The sequence below is a fragment of the Lissotriton helveticus genome, chromosome 1_2 (assembly GCF_964261635.1).
Source record: "Lissotriton helveticus chromosome 1_2, aLisHel1.1, whole genome shotgun sequence".
Taxonomy (NCBI): Eukaryota; Metazoa; Chordata; class Amphibia; order Caudata; family Salamandridae; genus Lissotriton; species Lissotriton helveticus.
The window spans coordinates 145,231,704-145,250,316 of NC_136058.1; the positions used below are offsets into that span (position 1 = coordinate 145,231,704).

General features: G+C 45.6%; 1 long non-coding RNA gene across 1 annotated transcript in view; it reads right to left on the bottom strand.

Moving 5' to 3' along the window:
- Window positions 1-1,572: 1,572 nt before the first annotated feature.
- Window positions 1,573-18,613, bottom strand: part of LOC144799024 (uncharacterized) — a 126,621-nt gene continuing 109,580 nt past the window's right edge. Inside the window, exon 3 of the long non-coding RNA XR_013603731.1 lies at window positions 1,573-2,103. This is a non-coding gene — a long non-coding RNA (uncharacterized LOC144799024). The remainder of the gene's footprint in view (window positions 2,104-18,613) is intronic.

An 18,613-nucleotide genomic window follows, 5' to 3' on the forward strand; every position in this document is an offset into this window, starting at 1 on the left:
AACCCCTCCGCCATTTTATTGAGGCCTCGACTGATGTCTTACTCAGGACCTGGTCCAAACCCAGCACAGGGGCTCCTGTGAATAGTACAATTGCCCGACATCATTGCCCTGCCCTGGGTGACCCAAAATCCCTCACCAATCACCCTACCCCTGAGAGCTTGGTGATCCAAGCCTCTACCTTACAAGGTGCGTTCCCATCCACACCCCCGGATAGGGAGTCCAAGAGGCTGTATAGTTGGGGCAAGAAAAAATTTTTTCTGCCAGACTTGCATTGCAGTCAGTGAACACTGCATGCCTATTGGGTCGTTACTCCCACTTCTTGTGGGAAACAGTTTCACAAGCGCTGCCACAGGTCCTAGAGGACTTTATATCAAAGATAATACCTGATCGTTTACTTAATACGGTTGTTAAATAATTAAACAGACTTAGACCATTTGTACATTCAATTGGTCTGAAGTATTTTATTTACTTCTATTTAGTCTTTTTTTGTAATTAAACATTGTTAAAGCATTTTCTCAAAAAGACATGCTACCTACCACATCTGATTTATAACCATAGTGCTCAACAAAAAGTTAAACCAACATTATGAGTAGAAAATGAAACAGAAAATGAAACAGACAAGTTACATAAAATTAAACAAATATTCGGTGCAAAAAATAAGGCAGACAAATTAGCATTCGAATAACAACCAGCCAATATCAAACATGACAGCCTTACTAACAAGTTGTTTTTGCTTCTTTGGAAATGGGATTGTAAAGGCTGTAGCCTACTGGGTACTAATTTTTAGATCTATGGGGGCAAGCAAACTTTTAACAAATTGCTCCTCATAGAAAAGTATTATTCAACTCCTATCCCAGTAGGTTATTGGAGACAAGGCAGACATGGTTCTGGAGCACTTTAAGGACTCATGGGCTATGGCCAAGTGCACTGCCTGCCTTCCAGCCCTTTTGTGGCCACTGATGGTGCTTTTAGATGCGCCAGCCATATTACATTCACAAGACAGCGCAAGTTCAGCAACCTCTGCGTGGCCGTGGGTGTGGCTGCTTTTGACCCTATGGGTCGGGCGGACAGAGGTCAGGACAGTCCACTCCACCCTACCTGCAGCCTCTAAACCTTCCTTGTCCAGCCCCTCACGATCATCAGCAGCCAGTTGGTGGCAGGTTCAGCCATTGGCAAAACATCACGTCTGACAGATGGGTTCTTCAGAAAGTCCAAAGGGTCTGCTCCCTTCCTTTAAAGGCTGCCCCTCCCTCACTACTGATTATGGATAACAGGGTTAAACCCAAAATGTCAACAGGACCTGGGTAGCTATAGGAATATAAGACAAATGGTCCAAGACAAAGAACACAAAAAAATTCAACAAATCATTCACAAAGAATTTGAACAGCCGTTACTTCATACAAAACGGTTTAATCAGTTCTGTATTATTCTGTACATTAGATATTATTCATATTAGACGGTTCATTGCAACTGAGACACAATGTCAATTAGCATAGGTGCCCACATTCACAACGGGAAAAGGGGGAGTGAAGGTAAAGTGGCTGAGGAAGGACCACCTGAAACTGCTGCAGGAGGAAGTCAGGACTCTCTTGGCCAAGGGAGCCATAAAGAAGGTTCCTGTACCAGAAGTAGGCTGTGGTTGTTATTCCCGCTACTTTCTGGTCCCGAAGGAGAAGGGCCTTTGTCCATCTTAGATCTGCGAGCCCTCAACTACTTCCTCAAAAAGGAAACGTTCATTACGCTCACCCTGGTTCAGGTCTTTCTGGATGCCTATTTTCACATTCCCATCCTGCCTGCTAATTGACGTTACCTGCGGTTCACGGTAGGCCATGAGCACTTTCAGTTCATGTCACGGTGCCCCCTTTTGGCCTTACCAGCACCCCTTGGGTGTTTACCAAGGTGATGGCGGTGGTCGTAGCTCATCTGCACAGATCAGGCGTGCCACTCTTTCAATATCTCGGCGACTGGCTGTTGAAGGCGGGCTCGCCCCAGGCTGTCATCTCCCACCTCCAGACCACAATTTTGTCAGTCTTTTCATTTTTTTCTCGTTTCTGGCACAGTCTTCACAAAGCGGGTTCAAGCAGCATGCTGGGAAATAAAGTTCTTTCATAAACAATGGTTAAAGTTGTAGTTACATTCGTATGATGGGATTAGCAGCTTTTTCATCCTATTAATATTTCACCAATTCATATAGTATTCCTTTCCATAGGATCTGTCTTTACATTGCTCACTACTTATTCTACCACTAGGGCATACCCATATAATTTGTTGTATGCCGAACTTCTAATGAGTATTCATGAATTATATATTTTTGGATTGTAGGGACTCCTGATGAAGGGTCCTCTATACCCAAAATGCATTGGATTTGTTTGAACAGCCAGTAACAAGAGAACAAATTAATTTTCCATGTTGAACAACACGAACGTGAAAACAACATTTGTGAAAATAATTTTCCATCTATATTCAACTGGATTAAAGAATTGAATTGTTTCTTTGTCACAATTTTACCTGGTCTGATTTTAGAGCACTGTTAAAACAATTGTATTTCACTGGATCACATAGCAGCCTCAGGGCACAGTAGTGCACACAGTGTCTAGGACATTCATTCTAGGTTATTTTTCAATTCATTCAACATTGGCCCAGGGTGGAGCCCTTTCCACGGTGTGCACACAAGGTTTGTTTCAAGATATTTTAAGTGTTTTCATAACAGTTTCTTATGTTATTGTTTTGAATCTAGAGTGGATTACACGAATTTTTATTATAAACCTATAGATGTGTGCCATGTGCCATGTCGACTCTTAGGTTTTGTCTGGACCAAAGCACCCAGTCTGTAATGGCAGTGTGCAGGGCCTTGGTGAGGTGACCCTAGGGTGGCACAATTTTGTGTTGCTACCCTTGGGGTCCCTCTTCAGTGCCAATGCCTTAGGTACCAGGGGTACTGTTTGCTAGGGATTTACAAGGGGTACTGAAGATGTGTCAATTGGGAAACAAAAGGTACAGTTTAGAGAAAAAGCTTCTGGCTCAGGGGACCTGGTTGGCAGGTACCCTGTGTACGTCCAGTCGAAATTACATCATTTTCTAGGCAAAAGTGGGGGCTAACCATGTCCAAAAGAGGCACTTTCTTTCAAATCACCTATTGTACATAGATATCTCAAGGGGCTTGTACATCGGTTCCCACCTGTCCCTTTCATCATGCCTCCGTGGGACCTTCATTTGGTTCTCACCCACCTGATGCGTGCTCTTTTCAAACCTCTGCACAACAGCCCCCTCCAGCTGCTTACCATCAAAACAGTATTTTTAGTGGCAATACCTTCTGCAAGGAGAATGAGCGAATTGCAGGCCCTGTCATCAAAGCCTCCTTATCTGACCATCTTCCCAAATAAGTTGGTGCTTTGCACTAGAGCTTCTTTCTTACCGAAAGTGGTAACACCATTCCACGTGGGGAAATCTGGCACCTTGTCCACTTTCTACCCTCCACCACACTCTTTTAAAGAAGAGGAGCGACTCCACTGTCTAGAACCAAAAAGAGCAGTGTCGTTCTACCTTGATTGTACAAAAGAGTTCCGGATAAATTACCAACTCTTCATGGGGTATATGGGCGCAAAGAAGGGCTGTTCAGTGCATAAAAGGACAATCTCTCGATGGGTTGTCCTTTGCATCAAAATTTGCTACATTCTGTCCAAGAAGCAGCCTCCTAAAGGTTTAAGGGCTCATTCTACCAGAGCTAAGGCTGCTACCATGGCATTGCAATGTGGAGTTCCGGTCCTCAACAATTTTCATGCTCGACGTGGGCATCACTTCACACGTTCACCAAACACTGCTGCCTGGACAGTCAAGTCCGCTGGGACGGCCTTTATGGATGCTCTGTCCTGCAGGATTCCTTGTCTTAACGTGTCCACAGTCCCTCCTCCGGGGATGGTATTGCTTGAGTATCTATTCAAAGGTAAGGAGTTTATGGCTAGATGTCTCTATCAAATGGACAAGTTACTTACCTTCGGTGACACCTTATTTGGTAGAGACGTGATCTAGCTGCAAATTCCTTACAAACCCACCCATCCTACCCACACTGCAAACTGGTTTCAGGGTCAGGTATGTTCCCTTTCAGGGCCCTAGTTGTTCAAAATACACCTATGTCAGTGCATTTCATGGCTTCGCACTCCTTGCATGGAAAGGCGTGAAAAGTAAGTGACGTCAGTGTGCCGAGGTGATGCCTATATAGGAGACATGGACTTCACACAGGCAGAGATGACAATGTCACATGGAGCCGGCCAATGCCACCTAAAGGCATGCCAGGGTATTGCTTGATGAAAATCTTCCGGATTCAGTCTGACACCTGGGAAATTCAAAGGTAAGGAATCTACGTTAGAACAAGTCTCTACCAGATAAGGCGTTACCGAAGGTAAGTACATTTTCCGTCACCTAGGCTTCCTTACTTGACAATATTTGCTGACAAACTGGTGCTTCGAAATAGGGCCTCTTTCCTTTTGAAAGTAGTAACATCATTTCATGTGGGGCAATCGGTCACTTTGCCCACTTTCTACGCTCCCCCGCACCCCTCTAAAGAAGAGGAGCGACTCCACCGTCTGGACACAAAAAGAGCATTGTCGTTCTACTGTGACCACACTAGAAAGTTCTTTGTGGATGACCAACTTTGCAGGTGCAGAAGATGACTATCTTGGGATGGGTCCAAATTGGCTATGCTCTGGCCTAAAAGCAGCCTGCTGAATGCTTAAGGGCTCATTCCACCAGAACTAAGGCTCCTACCACGGCATTGCAACGTGGAGTTACAGTCCTCGACATTTGTCAGACAGCAATGTGGGCATCCCTATATATGTTTACCAAGGACTACTGCCTAGACATTCAAGTCCGCAGGGACGTCCTTTTTGGCCGCTATGTCCTGCAGGATTTCCTGGTCTAAACTTGTCTTCAGTCCCTCCCCCAGCAATGGTATTGCTTGGGTATCTATTAAAAGGTAAGTAATCTGTGGCTAGCTGTCTTTGTTAGAAGACACCTACCGCAGCGCAGGAGTATTGCTCGAAGAAAAATCTTCCCGTCCAGTCTGATGCCTGAGAAATTCAAAGGTAAGGAATCTGCAGCTGGATCATGTCTCTACCAGATTAGGCGTTACCAAAGGTAAGTAACTTGTCCATTAAGCACTGTGTTTGGGGTTACAAAGTTTGTACAATCACAATTTTCATGCATGTGTATGTACACCAAAAGAATATGTGGCAGAATATTTAAATGTTTTAACGTTGTTTAGGTCCTGCAATTCCTTATGTTGTTATCATAAAAGCAGTTGTGTTTGTACCCGTCACCTGATGTTAAAAAGCCAATGTGATATCAAATAAACAATGAAAAAGGATGTGTAGATTGAGATGTACTGTATAGCATAAATTAGTTCACTAATATAGCAGTAAGGCAACTTTCTTATATATAAAATCTCACAGGTAGGGACAGGGGGCTTGATCGGTCCAGTATACGGGCCCTGACCAGGAGTTAAAGACAAAGGGTTTGCTGTTCCTAGGGGGCTAACGGCGGGGAAAAACTGGAAGAGTAAAGACACGTCAGAGATGGCGGACGGTGCTAGAGAGAGCAAGAGAGTAAATGCTAGTCCAGGGATAGCTCCAATTAAGAGCAAGGGCCCTCACACACCCCAAGGGGTGTCATGCTTCATCATAGTCAAGAAACATTAAAGGGCCTTGACTCTACTCAGTAAGGCTGAGTCACTATAATAACAAAACACAACGATTGCCAATACTGAGCAATACTCCTAGATTTGTTTAATAGCCACAACCTAAGAATAAAACATATAGGTCCACACTTTCTACTGTGCCATCATTTATTTTATTTGGCAAATGTCCTTAAATTTACTTTATCAAAAGTGCTTTTTATATACATGTGCATTAACAATAACTCCAAAACACAAACTATTATACACAAGACTATATTTTCATTGAAATCAAACAATCTCCAAAACACCATCACACATTCAATGCACACATTCAAACACACCTCACAAATTCGCCAAGCACTTGCACCACACACACACATACCACACAACCACCACACCAGGGCAGGTCTGACCACACTATACACTAACTTTCAAGTGTCCCCAGACCTGGTGGGCCACACTTACGAAACCAAGGTCAAACAACCAGATCAATTATATAGACTCTCACTGAAGTGTAGAAGATGATTCAAATAAACCACAAATTCCTATATCCAATAACTATTTAATTACATCAGTGGATACACAATATAACATGGTTTGTTTGACAAAACAAAAAAAGGGTCATCGCGTTTCGAACCCGACTATTTGAAGGGTTCTCATCAGGACCATGGCATTTCTTTCTCAAAAAACAGGCCAAAACTGTTGCTTAAAGACAACAACGTTGTGAATATTCAAAGGGGGGTCTTGTATATATCTTCCCTAAAGGATGGTGCCAATTCAGGGGTAACCTCGGTCAATATAGTCTTGTGTATATATAGTTTGTGTTTTCGAGTTGTTGTTAATGCACATGTATATAAAAAGCACTTTTGATAAAGTGAGTTTAAGGACATTTGCCAAATAAAATAAATGATGGCACAGTAGAAAGTGTGGATCTATATTAACAAATCTAGGATTATTGCTCAGTATTGGCAATCGTTGTGTTTTGTTATTTATGCTTCATCATAGGGCAGCTCCTTGTTGGGCCGGGGCTGCAATGCCCAATGGTCCCCGCGAGGGGGGCTCTTTGCCGGAGGTCCTCTCAGTTTTGCCGTCGTGAAACTAGATGATATTATGTTAGGGCGAACCTATGTGAAGTGAGTAGATGTGGGAATGTGTGGGTGTGATTTAAAAATGGCTCCTATAGGTCCAACATTTTTGTATTACAAACCCACCCTTTTACGGCTCAGTAGGTCTGCTTGAGGGGTGACTTACAAACATTAAACATTGATCTGTTTCATGGTTTGAAAGATCAAAGTTGAGTTAGCAATTTAAAACTGGTCTGCCAGCCTCCAGTGGCAGGCTGGGAGTCATGTTTTTGTTGTGTCACCCTCGTGATGGCACAACTAGTACTGTAGTCCACAAGAGACCTTTTAACTTACACCCTAGATACTCCTGGTAACATATACTAAGGACTTACAAGTAATTCATGTTATGCCAATTGGGGATAAGCCAATTAACCACTTACCTTTAAGGGTCAGAGCACATGTCCTGAGTACTGATTAGCAGGGCTCAGGCTATTAATGTCATTACACAAGTGCCTACTAGTCAAAATGGAGGCACAGAGTGAGGGTGAACCAACAAATAGCCTGGTTCCTTACAGAGGTCCCATCACCTTGCTCCTCACCATATGGAGGAGCATTACATCCGAACAATCGATGGTACAGATTGTGCAACACGGTTACGCTCTGCCTTTCTTGTCACACACAACGAAAATGCCACTTACCCCACAATACCTCCCAGAGGACCACTATCCATGCTCCAGCATTCTTAGCCAAAGGAGCAGCAGAGAGGGTACTCCCAGCATAGATCAGGTCTGGCTGTGACTTCTGTTATTTTCTGGTGCTGAAAAATTATGGTGGTCCCATCCCCTATCTGAACCCTTTGAAATACTTCTCCAGAAGCACAAGTTCAGAATGCTCACCCTGGCCCAAGTTATGCCTGCCCTGGATGTAGGAGACTGGATGGTGTCGATGAATTTGCAGGGTGCCTATTTACACATTACTGCCATGTAATCCATCCATCAAACTTTAGCAACCATTTCAGGTAGGCCAAGGGAACTTTCAGTTTTTGGTGCTCCCCTTTAGCCTTAACATTGTACCTTGAGTTTCACAAAGGTGTTCGTGGTCTTTGCAGCCCATCCTCAGAGGTTGAGAATACCAGTCTACCCATTCCTCGACAACTGGCTGCTGAAAGTGGGCTTGCCTCAAACAGTCGCAAGGCACCTCCAGACAATGGTCGATCTGTTGCCAGCTTTGAGTTTTTCCCTTAATGTACCAAAGTTACACCTAACTCCTTTGCAACCGCTCCCTTTAATCAAAGCCATGCAGGATATAGTGTGCTCCTGTGCCTCCCCTCCGCCTCAATGAGTCGAGGATCTTTGGGCTTTGATCCCAATGTTTCAATCTTTGGCCTGGATTTCATTGAGCGCAACTTAGAGGTGTCTGGGCCTCTTTGTCTCCTGCATTTAGCTAGTGGACTATGCCAGGTGGTACATGCAAGCTCTGCAGTGGGACCTAAAGACTCCGTTATCTCAGCACCAAAGGAACCTGTCTGATTCCAGTCAAGTGTCAGAGGAGACCGCAAACGTTCTGCAGTGGTGGCTGCTCGACTGCAATTTGACAGGCGGCCGACCACTCTTCCTACCCCACCCAGAGTGGTTGATCATGACAGATGCATCTTTGTTGGGTTGAGGAGGTCATCTAGGAGAGGTCACCAAACACCTGGTGAGATCTTTAAACACCTGGGTGGAAGAACTCAGCTGCAGCGGCTTAAAGGATCAAGAATGGCTGTTACACTCTGAGGTGGTAGAGGGTGTCTTCCTGCAATTGAGAAAACCCTTGATCAATCTAATCACAATCTCCAGAAAACACGCATTGTCCAAGCTTTTGTGTGTTGGAGTTCTGAAGGCAGTTCTTCTTTGGAGAAACTTTCTGCCTGACTTGGGGTTCAGAATCCTGTATGCATTTCTGTAATTACCTTTCCGGCCAAGACTTCTGAAAAAGATCAAGAAAGAGCAAGCCCAGGTCATTCTAGGGCCCTGAGACTGGGCAAGGAGAGTGTGGCTTCTGGACATATTTTATCCAATTTGACTGTTTCATTCTGATGCCCTCCTGTCGCAATAGCAAGTCTTTGACCTGATCCTGCACTAACTACACCTCCAAGATTGAACAGCAACTGTTGAGGGTTTTTGATCTGCAACAACCATATACAACCTTCTTTCCGAACAATACTGCATTACTGCTGAAGGTAGTCATGTCCTTCCACATAGGGTAATGCATCACCTTGCTGCTCCTCTTGACCCCTTTAAGGAAGAGGAATGGCTCCATCGCCTTGATTCTAAAAGAGCCCTCTGTATTTACATTGATCAGGCCAGATATCATCGTTCAACATTTTGTGGGTTTCTCTGGAGCAACAAAGGGGAAAGCAGTGCAAAAAAGAATCATCTCCTGATGGATTGTTTTATGCAGTCAGTCAAATATCTTTATTCGGTTAATTAAAACCATAAAAGCAATACACAATTCATTTTTTAAAAATAAGAACTATACAAATAGATTAAAATTAGCAATTAAACAAACTATACACATGATGCAGTTCCTAAAATGATTCATTAAAAGAGGTTTTTTTTTAAAAGAAGTTTTTTTGTTATTAAAAAATATGAATACAAAACAGGTTCACTATAAGAAAAGGACCAGAAAAAGACAAGCGCCTCCATGTCCCAATGATCCTTATCCGGTGTCCCAGAATAAAGTTGATAAAATGTCAACCAGGATGTATATTTGTCTGGGTAAGTCTTGCCTTATTCAATCGGGCAGCCGCCACCAAGAAACTGGCTACACCATATGTGACCTGCACAGTGTTCAACATTTGCAGGTGTAAAAGTGCAGGCCTTACTTGGACAAAATTAAGTTCCTTCAAAATGGGATATAAAAACTTTTTCCGGGGCTCCAGATAGTGTTCGCAAAACATCACAAAGTGGACTGTGTCCTGATTTGAGAAGCTATCACAAGTGCAAGGTGGGGTAATTTCAAGGGTCCCCCACTTTATGTTGGAACCCAGCACTAGATGGATAAGATTGAACCTAAATCTCAATAAAAGAAAACGATGGTATGGTTTTGTCACAAATGTTAGATAAGGTTCCATGGCAGAGGAGGTAGAAATTCGATATATGGTTCTCACCATGGGTTTGTTGAGTTCAACCTGTTCCCTATCTAACTCCAGCAAATTCCGGAGATGCAACTTAACCCACCCTACATCTTCTTTCTTGAGACCCTGTGGAGAAGAGTACATATCCGGGCGCCCTAGCTTCACGCATGCCGCTCTAACATACGCTAGCCAGGGAATACTGCCCGCCTTGTCCAGGGCCAAGCAGTCTTTGAGTATGAGATGGTTCAACGTGATCTCCTCGTTTGTCCAGGTTTTCACCCAGCATAGCAGGGGGGCCATTTTTAGAAGGTCAGTAATGTGGCCCAGGCCGACTTCACTATGGATGGAATATGTAGGCGATGACTTTGGGAGTGACAACAAAGTTCGAATAAAATTATTTTCTACAATTTGAATGCCTTGAGAGGGAGCATAGCCCCAGATGTCAGCCCCATAGGATGCAATAGCCAGGCACTTTGATTTGTAGATACGGATCATGGCCTCCATGGGCCTAGAACCTAATTTTTTAGAAAAGCTCATGAGACCTGTAGTAGATCTTGCAACTACGTTGGCCTTCAATTTTAGTTGAGGTCCCCAGGATCCTTTTTCGTCAAAAGTGACGCCTAGATAACAAAAAAAAGGTACCCTAGAGATTTGTAATCCGTTGCAACTAAAAGTTTTAATCTTCAGGCTTTTCCTACGTGTGCCCGTGACCATGACATGGGATTTTAGTGTATTGATCTTTAAATCTAAGGATTCCATGAATGATCCGAAATGGTCTAACAATTTTTGCAGACCAATGCCTGTACGGGCTATTAGGACGGCGTCATCCGCGTACAGGAGGACCGGGATAGGGGATCCTCCCATACGCGGGACGTCCATGGTGGCTAGATTGAGTGATTTACCCAGGGAGTTAATGTAGAGTGTGAATAGGAGAGGGGCCAGGATGCAACCCTGTCTGACCCCTCTCCCTGATCTAAATTTTTCAGTACATCTACCTTCCCTTGTAACCCTAACGGAGGCAAACAAATTCTGGTGGAGGTCATGTAAAAAATTCACCAAAGTAGTGTCCAAACCCAAATCCCGCAAAATAAGCCAAAGTTTAGAGCGATTAACCAAATCAAAAGCGGAGGATAAGTCCATAAACCCTAGATATAAATGCCCCTCCTTCACCACGGTGTATTTACTAATTATGAGGTGGAGGTTTAAGCATTGGTTCATGGTCCCCCTGTGAGCCCTAAAACCATACTGAAGGTCAGAGAGGACCCCACTCCCTTCAAGCCAATCCCCGAGTCTTTGTAGAATGACTCTGCCTAAGATTTTAACAGCAGAGTCAAGCAAGGAGATTGGCCTGTAGCAAGCCGGGTCCCCCCTGTTCCCCTTCTTAAAGATCGGAACAATTATAGAGGTGGACCAAGAAGAGGGAAAGCCTGCCGAAGGTATCGCATTAAAAACATTGGTCAATATTTTGGACCAGAATTGGGGATACTGCATGTAGAGATCAGCAGGTACCCCATCAGGTCCCGGTGCCTTATGTTTACTTGTGTCTTTAATGGCCTTTTCAACCTCACAGATGTTAAAATCCATGGTCATAATATTCCACGAAGGGACACTATCTGACGGGAATGAAACTTCACTTTCATAGATTTGTTTGAAATGATTAAGCCATCTTTCATCTTCGATCACGCAATCCATGTCTGATTTCCCATCCTCAGTAAAGAAGGGCTGGTTAATAATGGCCCAGAATTTCCTACTGTCTCTCAGTATATTTACGGACAGTAAACTCTCCCAGGCCTCCTCCTTAATCTGAGTCTTACGATTGGCGAGTGCAGTTTTATAACCCTGCCGAAGACTTGCCACTAGAGTCCTGTCTCTGGGTCTCTGTTGGAGTGCTTTCAATAGGGCGTTATGTTTTTTTGAACATTCCCTATCGAACCATCTATGTATATGCTTGTTACCTTGCGGGCCATTCCTGGACTCCAAATTCTTAGAGATGCTTGAACATATCTCAGTGTAAGCGGCCACTACCTCAGACCCCAAGGAAGTAGGATCAAGGCAAACTGCCATCTTTGCCTCTGTTTCCTGGGCTAGTATTTGGAAGAAATTCTCAGGGACAATCTTCTCCCACTTAATCCTCCTCCCCTGCTCTTTAGAGGTGAGATCCCTTGGGGCTACCACCCCTGTTTCCCTCTCGGTCATGGAACAATCCAGGTCCAAGGTCAGCAAAACAGGGTTGTGGTCGCTAAAGACCGCAGGCACTACACAGTATTCGCAAGCCCTAGCTAACACCCCTGGTGATACAAAAATATAATCAATGATGGTATTAGCATCTCTCCCAATGAATGTAGGTGGTCTGGTTTCATTTGTACCAAAACCCAATTCAAATAGATTTAAAGTGGCCAGAAAGCTCTCAAGCCCCTCCCCCTCCTTAGTGTGTTCAAAATGGGGGATCCCTTCAACCAATGATCCTCCGTACCTGTCATTGTAACAGTCCCCCTCACAGGGGTGAATATTAAAATCACCCAGGATAACAATCTCTGGGACGGAAGTGCAATCGTGTCTATAGACTGACAAAAAATCTAACAGAGCAGACAAATGCTCGTTTACAAAAGAACCATCCCTGGAATTATAAAAATTAATAATTAAAAAGGGTTGATGGTCCGAAATAGCCCACTCAATTATCAACGTATTCCTGGGAGCAGGTTCTATTTTTTTAAAAGACCCAGCCAGATTCAGTGAGAATAATGTTAGAAGCCCACCCTTGGGTCTCCCTCTCACGCCTGGTACGGCTGGGATTGAAAAACTGTGAAAACCATCCAATGAAAAACAGGTTGACGTGTCCCACGTTTCTTGAAGTGCCACTATCTCATATTGTTTAACAAACCCTTGCCAACTAGAATCTAAGGCCTTAGCAGTAATACCCGCTATGTTCCATGTGAGGAATTTACAAAGTGGCTTATTGGATTTATGCTTGTTATGCACTCCTCTAGCCTCAGTAGCTTCCAAGCCATCATCAGGAGAGAGAGTTGAATTAATCTTCTGCAGATCCACAAGGCTATCTTCTCTCAACATAGGAGTCTGGGAGTTATGGCGCCGCTGACCACTTAGTGATCCCTGTGTATGTCAGTCAACCCAGTCCGTGGTTGACAAGCACTCATAACGGTTAACAGTTGGGAAATCAAAATAGCTATCTTGCCCATTTGCAGCCTGAAAATACTGTTGTGAGTAACTATTTTGGGGCCCTACCGCATAACCCCCTTGGAGTGGTCTGCCTCTCCTTCTCCTCACTAAATTCCAGCCCACATCGCCCTCCTCCTCCCATCCGTATGATTGTTCCTCCCATGGGTTGGTAAACCTCTGTCTAGGTTTTGGATCGTGTGGACCTCTTAGCCAGCTCCATCTTTTGTCTGTGTGATTCCCTGGTAGATAGAAATACGAAAGTGGCCTAGCCATAACAGTGCTAGCTAGGTGTCTGGGTGCTCTACTACATATGTGTTCTACAACCTGAGTGTTCTCGAAAGTCACCACAACACAATCCCCTTGCAGATTTTTTCTATTCCCGCCCACCCATGGAGTTCTTTCTACCATTAAAATTTTACTAGGAATGTTAGGCGGGAGGGGATGGTTTTTAGTGAGCCAATGACACACCTTATTTTTAAGTGCCTGATGAGATTCTACTTCCGATGGGGGAATTTCAGTGACTCCAGTAAGAATCACTACAAAGGGACAAGCGTCTGGTGGAAGATGAATGTTTCTGCGAATCGCAGCCTTAGTTCGCGGGGCCTGATCAGGATTTGGGGTTACTGAAGTGGAAACACTTGATGTAACTTGGGTAGTTTGTTTAGTAGCTTGAGGGATTTCTTTAGTGGCTTTGGAGGTTTGATTAGCATTGGATGTATTCACCTGTAAATTGGGAACAGGGGTCTTTGCTTTCGTACCTCCCTGTTTAGGAGTACTACTAGAGTCTTTAGGGGGATTAGTTTTAGACGCGGTGACATTATTGCCCAAGGATGACTTGTTAGCTATACTCGCATCTTATGCATTAAGATCTGCTATCGATTAGCAAAACAACTGTCCCCATTAGGCTTATACACTCTACAATAGCAAAGCCTGCTACCACTGAACTGATGAGTTCTAGACATCTGCCCAGCAGCAAGGTAGTTGTCCCACCACATGTTCACAAAGCACTACTGCCTGTATCCTTTGCTACCAGTAGCTCTTGCAACTTCTCCTTTGCATATTGGCAGTACTAGACACAATATCACTCACAGCCTTGTCTCCTCCCCAGAGGACTCAGGACAATCTAGATAGGATTCCTATGCTTCAGGAGGGCTTCAGATTCCACTTCTGAAGGTCCTCTGCCTGTTGGGTCTGGTGACGTCCTGCTGGTCACACACTCACTCATGAAATTTGGGGACTCTCCAGTGCTGCCTCTATTTGCAATGGTTTAAATATGGGGTCATTCCAATGAACGTCAGGATTCCCTAAGGCACTGCGATAGATCTTCAGTGGTGGTCAGTAGAGGAGAATTTGTCATCCACAAAGTTGTTTTGCCCAACTAAAAAGTGACCACAGTGGTGATGGGTCCCTCCACGTTAAAGTGGGTTGCCCATCGAGAGGAGCTGGAGATCCAAGACCTCTGGTCTGCGAAGGAGCAAGGAAAACACATTGACTTTGCCTGGCATTGAAGGCCTTTCTGCCCTTCCTTCTGGGTTGATCTGTCCAGATCCTGACAGACTGCACAACCGCAATGTGATGTGTGAACAAGGAGGATTGCGTAGGGCAGAGCTTTCCAAACTGTGTGTCACAGTACTGTGTCGCCTGCACATGGTGGGTGTGTCGCAGGATGACACCAGTATTAAGGGCACTTAGCGCATAACTGCTGCTAATTAAGAGGCATTCCTTTGAAAGAGTGTCTCGGAGTCCGCCGCAGCACCGCGGACTCCGAGACACTCTGCTCTATGGGGGCCGGGTGAGATTCACAACAAAGCCTCATTAACAAGTAAATGGTCTTTTAAAGACCTGCGAAGTACTAGGGTGCGGCTGTGTGTGCCCGGGAAGTTGGGGTGAGGTGACAGAGGGTGACAGAGAGAGGGAGGAAGACCGAGAGAGAGGGAGACAGAAAGAGGGAGACAGAGAGAGGGAGAGAGAGGGAAACCGTCGGAGACAGAGAGAAAGGGAGACAGAGGAAGAAGGAGGGAGGGAGTCAGAGGGAGGGAGACAGAGACAGAGGGAGACGGAGTGAGGGAGACAGAGGGAGATAGAGGGAGGAAGACCGAGAGAGAGGGAGACAGAAAGAGGGAGACAGAGAGAGGGAGAGAGAGGGAAACCGTGGGAGACAGAGAGAAAGGGAGACAGAGGAAGACGGAGGGAGGGAGTCAGAGGGAGGGAGACAAAGACAGAGGGAGACGGAGGGAGGGAGACAGAGGGAGATGGAGGGAGGGAGACAGAGGGAGGAAGATAGAGGGAGACGGAGGGAGGGAGACCGGGGTAGACAGAGGGAGGGAGAGGGAGACAGAGGGAGATAGACAGACAGAGGGAGACAGACAGACAGAGGGAGACAGACAGACAGAGGGAGACAAACAGACAGAGGGAGACAGGGAGACAGAGGGAGGGAGACAGAGGGAGGGAGACGGAGGGAGGCGGAGGGAGGGAGACAGAGGGAGGGAGACGGTGGGAGGGAGACGGTGGGAGAGAGAGAGGGAGGGAGACAGAGAGAGGGAGACAGACAGAGGGAGACAGAAAGGGAGGGAGACAGACAGAAGGAGGAGGGCGACAGAGGGTGGAGGACGACAGAGGGAGGAGGGCGACAGAGGGAGGAGAGCGTCAGAGCGAGACAGATGGAGGGAAACGGACAAGAGGGAGGCAGACAAGAGGGAGACAGACAAGAGGGAGACAGAGGGAGAGAGACAGAGGGAGAGAGACAGAGGGAGAGAGACAGGGAGAGAGACAGGGAGAGAGACAGAGAGAGAGAGAGAGAGAGAGAGAGAGGACGGGAGGGAGGGATACAGAGAGAGGTAGAGAGGGAGACAGACATAGTGAGGGAGACAGAGGGAGACAGAGAGGGAGAGAGGGGGAGAGAGAGGGAGATAGATAGAGAAAGGGAGGGAGACAGAGAGAGACAAAGAGAGAGAGAGAGAGAGAGAGAGAGACAAAGACAGGGACAGACAAAGACAAATAGAGGCAGAGATAAGGGTACACAGACCGAGGCAGAGACAGGCACAGACAGAGACGGAGACAGGGACAGAAAGACAGATAGAGGCAGGGACAGACAGAGGCAGAGACTGAGACAGACAGAGAGGCAGAGAGGGAGAGAGCGAAGGAGACAGAGGGAGGGAGACAGAGAGAGAGGGAGACAGTCAGAGAGGGAGACAGAGGGAGGGAGGCAGAGGGAGAGAGAGATAGGAGAGGGAGGGAGACAGAGGAATGGAAACAGAGGGAGACATAGAGCGGGAGACAGAGAGCGGGAGTCAGAGAGCGGGAGACAGAGGGTGATAGACAGAGGGTTACAGACAGAGGGAGACAGACAGAGGGCGACAGACAGAGGGAGGGAGACAGACAGAAGGAGACAGACAGAGGGAGGGCGGTGACAGAGGGAGGGAGACAGAGGGAGCGAGACAGACAGAGAGAGACAGAGGGAGGTAGACAGACAGAGGTAGACAGACAGAGGGAGACAGACGGAGAGAGACGGAGGGAGAGAGAGTGAGGGAGACAGGGAGAGAGAGGGAGGGGGACAGTTAGAGAGAGAGAGAGGGAGACAGACAGAGTGAGTGAGAACCCCCCGGACCCACCTTAGGTGGTTTGGGCTCGCTCGCTACGCTCGCTTGCTACCCTGCCTTACTGTGTCCCAAAATGATGTATCTCCAAAAAGTGTGTCACCAACATGAAAAGTTTGGAAAGCCGTGGCGTGGGGCCTCATCATCTCTGCAAAGAAGCACTGAGACTGTGGGCCTGGGTTCAGATGTATTGTACCTGTCTGGTCTCCAACCATCTGGCAGTCTCCATGAATATGAATACCATTAGCCTGAGTCCGCATAATCTTGCTGACCACAAGTGGCATCGCTATCTGGACATGGTACAGACCATTTTTGCCCCACTGGGCACTTCTCCAGTGGATCCCAAAGCCAAGCACAAAAATGCACAATGTCTGATGATCTATAACTTCCACTTTCTGTTGTAGAGAGACTTGGGGCATGTGTTTTTGTGGAGGTGTAATCTTCCACTAAACTATGCATTCCCTCATAACCTTGATTCCTTGAGTTCTAAGCTCTGTGCCAAGACTGTGCACAAGACATACTGGTTACCCTGGATTAGCCAAGAAGGGTGTGGTGTGCAGGCCTTCTGACCCTTGGCGTGTATGCCCTCACCTCCACTCCCAAATCACGGATCTCCTCCTGCAATTGTAGGGGGAAGATACTACATTCCAACTACCAGAGCCTCAACCTTCATGCCTGGCGATTGAGCGGGTGCAACTGAGTTCTTTTTATTTGCTGCTGGGGGTGGTCAACATCACCCTTTGGTGCATTGATGCCCAGATGCTGAGGGGCCTTGCTATATGGCTCCATGGACATCATGTCAAGGCAGTACCTGAGTACCTGTTCTGAAATTGAGCAGCATCACCTACCTGTGAACTAGCGCTTTGTGAAATTTTCAGATCCAGTCCAGTGCCCCGGGATATTCAGAAGGTGAGGGATCTGCATGTACAGTATCCACTGAATATATTGTTTCCGAAGATAAGTAACTTGTTCTTCTGGGTATCGAACACACCAGAATGTCCAGTTCCTCTTTCCTACATACTGAAAGATGTCCCGAGCTACAGTCAAACCCCTAGAAGAAGAATTAAGTTTTAAAAGAAGGCACGCGCATATGCACTACTAGTTGCACCACTTTACACAACTGCTTGTTGGTTTCATTCCTTGTGACCCTTTGGAAGTCATGTGGTATTCAGCTTGAAGTCTGTTTTCTGCCTCCATTGCAGTTTGTTGTAGGAAAATCTTTTTTTTGTTTTAGTTGATATCTTTCTTCGTGTATAAAGATTAGGTTTGTGTTTAACAAATATTATGACGCTAAATTATATCCTGTCTGGTGCTATATTTGTAAGTGTTTTCCACAAAGATGGCCCTTGTGGTTTAATGAAACCCGGTCCGTGTGGTCGGATCTTTCTGGTATGTAACTGCATTGTTCTAAGATGGCCCTTCTTTGCTGTGTGTTTGCTCTTTTGCGTCCAACCAAGCTGATGGATTCATCCTGTTGATGTGAAACATCTGCTGAAATCGCCATCTGCGTAAATAAGCATGTTTGTGTTGTGCATTTGCTTAATTTGTAAAGCATACATATGCCGGAAAGACTGCTTCAAAGCTCTTACAGCGAACATAGACAATGTTAAACATTGACAGACATTATAAAACAAAGTTAAAACGCAAAAGAATCAAAACAACAAGACCCTAGGCTCCACAGATATTCTTTAACCTTGTCCTTGAAGGGGTAAAACAGAGAAATGTTGCAGAGGCGAAAGTGGACCTCCAGCAGCACTCAAAATATTACAGCTACATTTCTTACATTTACATCTTTTCAAGGCCAGTTAGGGTCAACTGCTGGAGGGAATTTCCTTGTGTGTTCTGGAAACAGCTTGTCAAGCATTTGAACTAGTTTCCAGATATAAAACAGAATTTTACGTGCGAGTTAAGGTAGATTATCTGATTTCTAGATCCCATATATTATTTGAATTGCTCAATTTACAGTTTATTGTGGGAACATTTCATG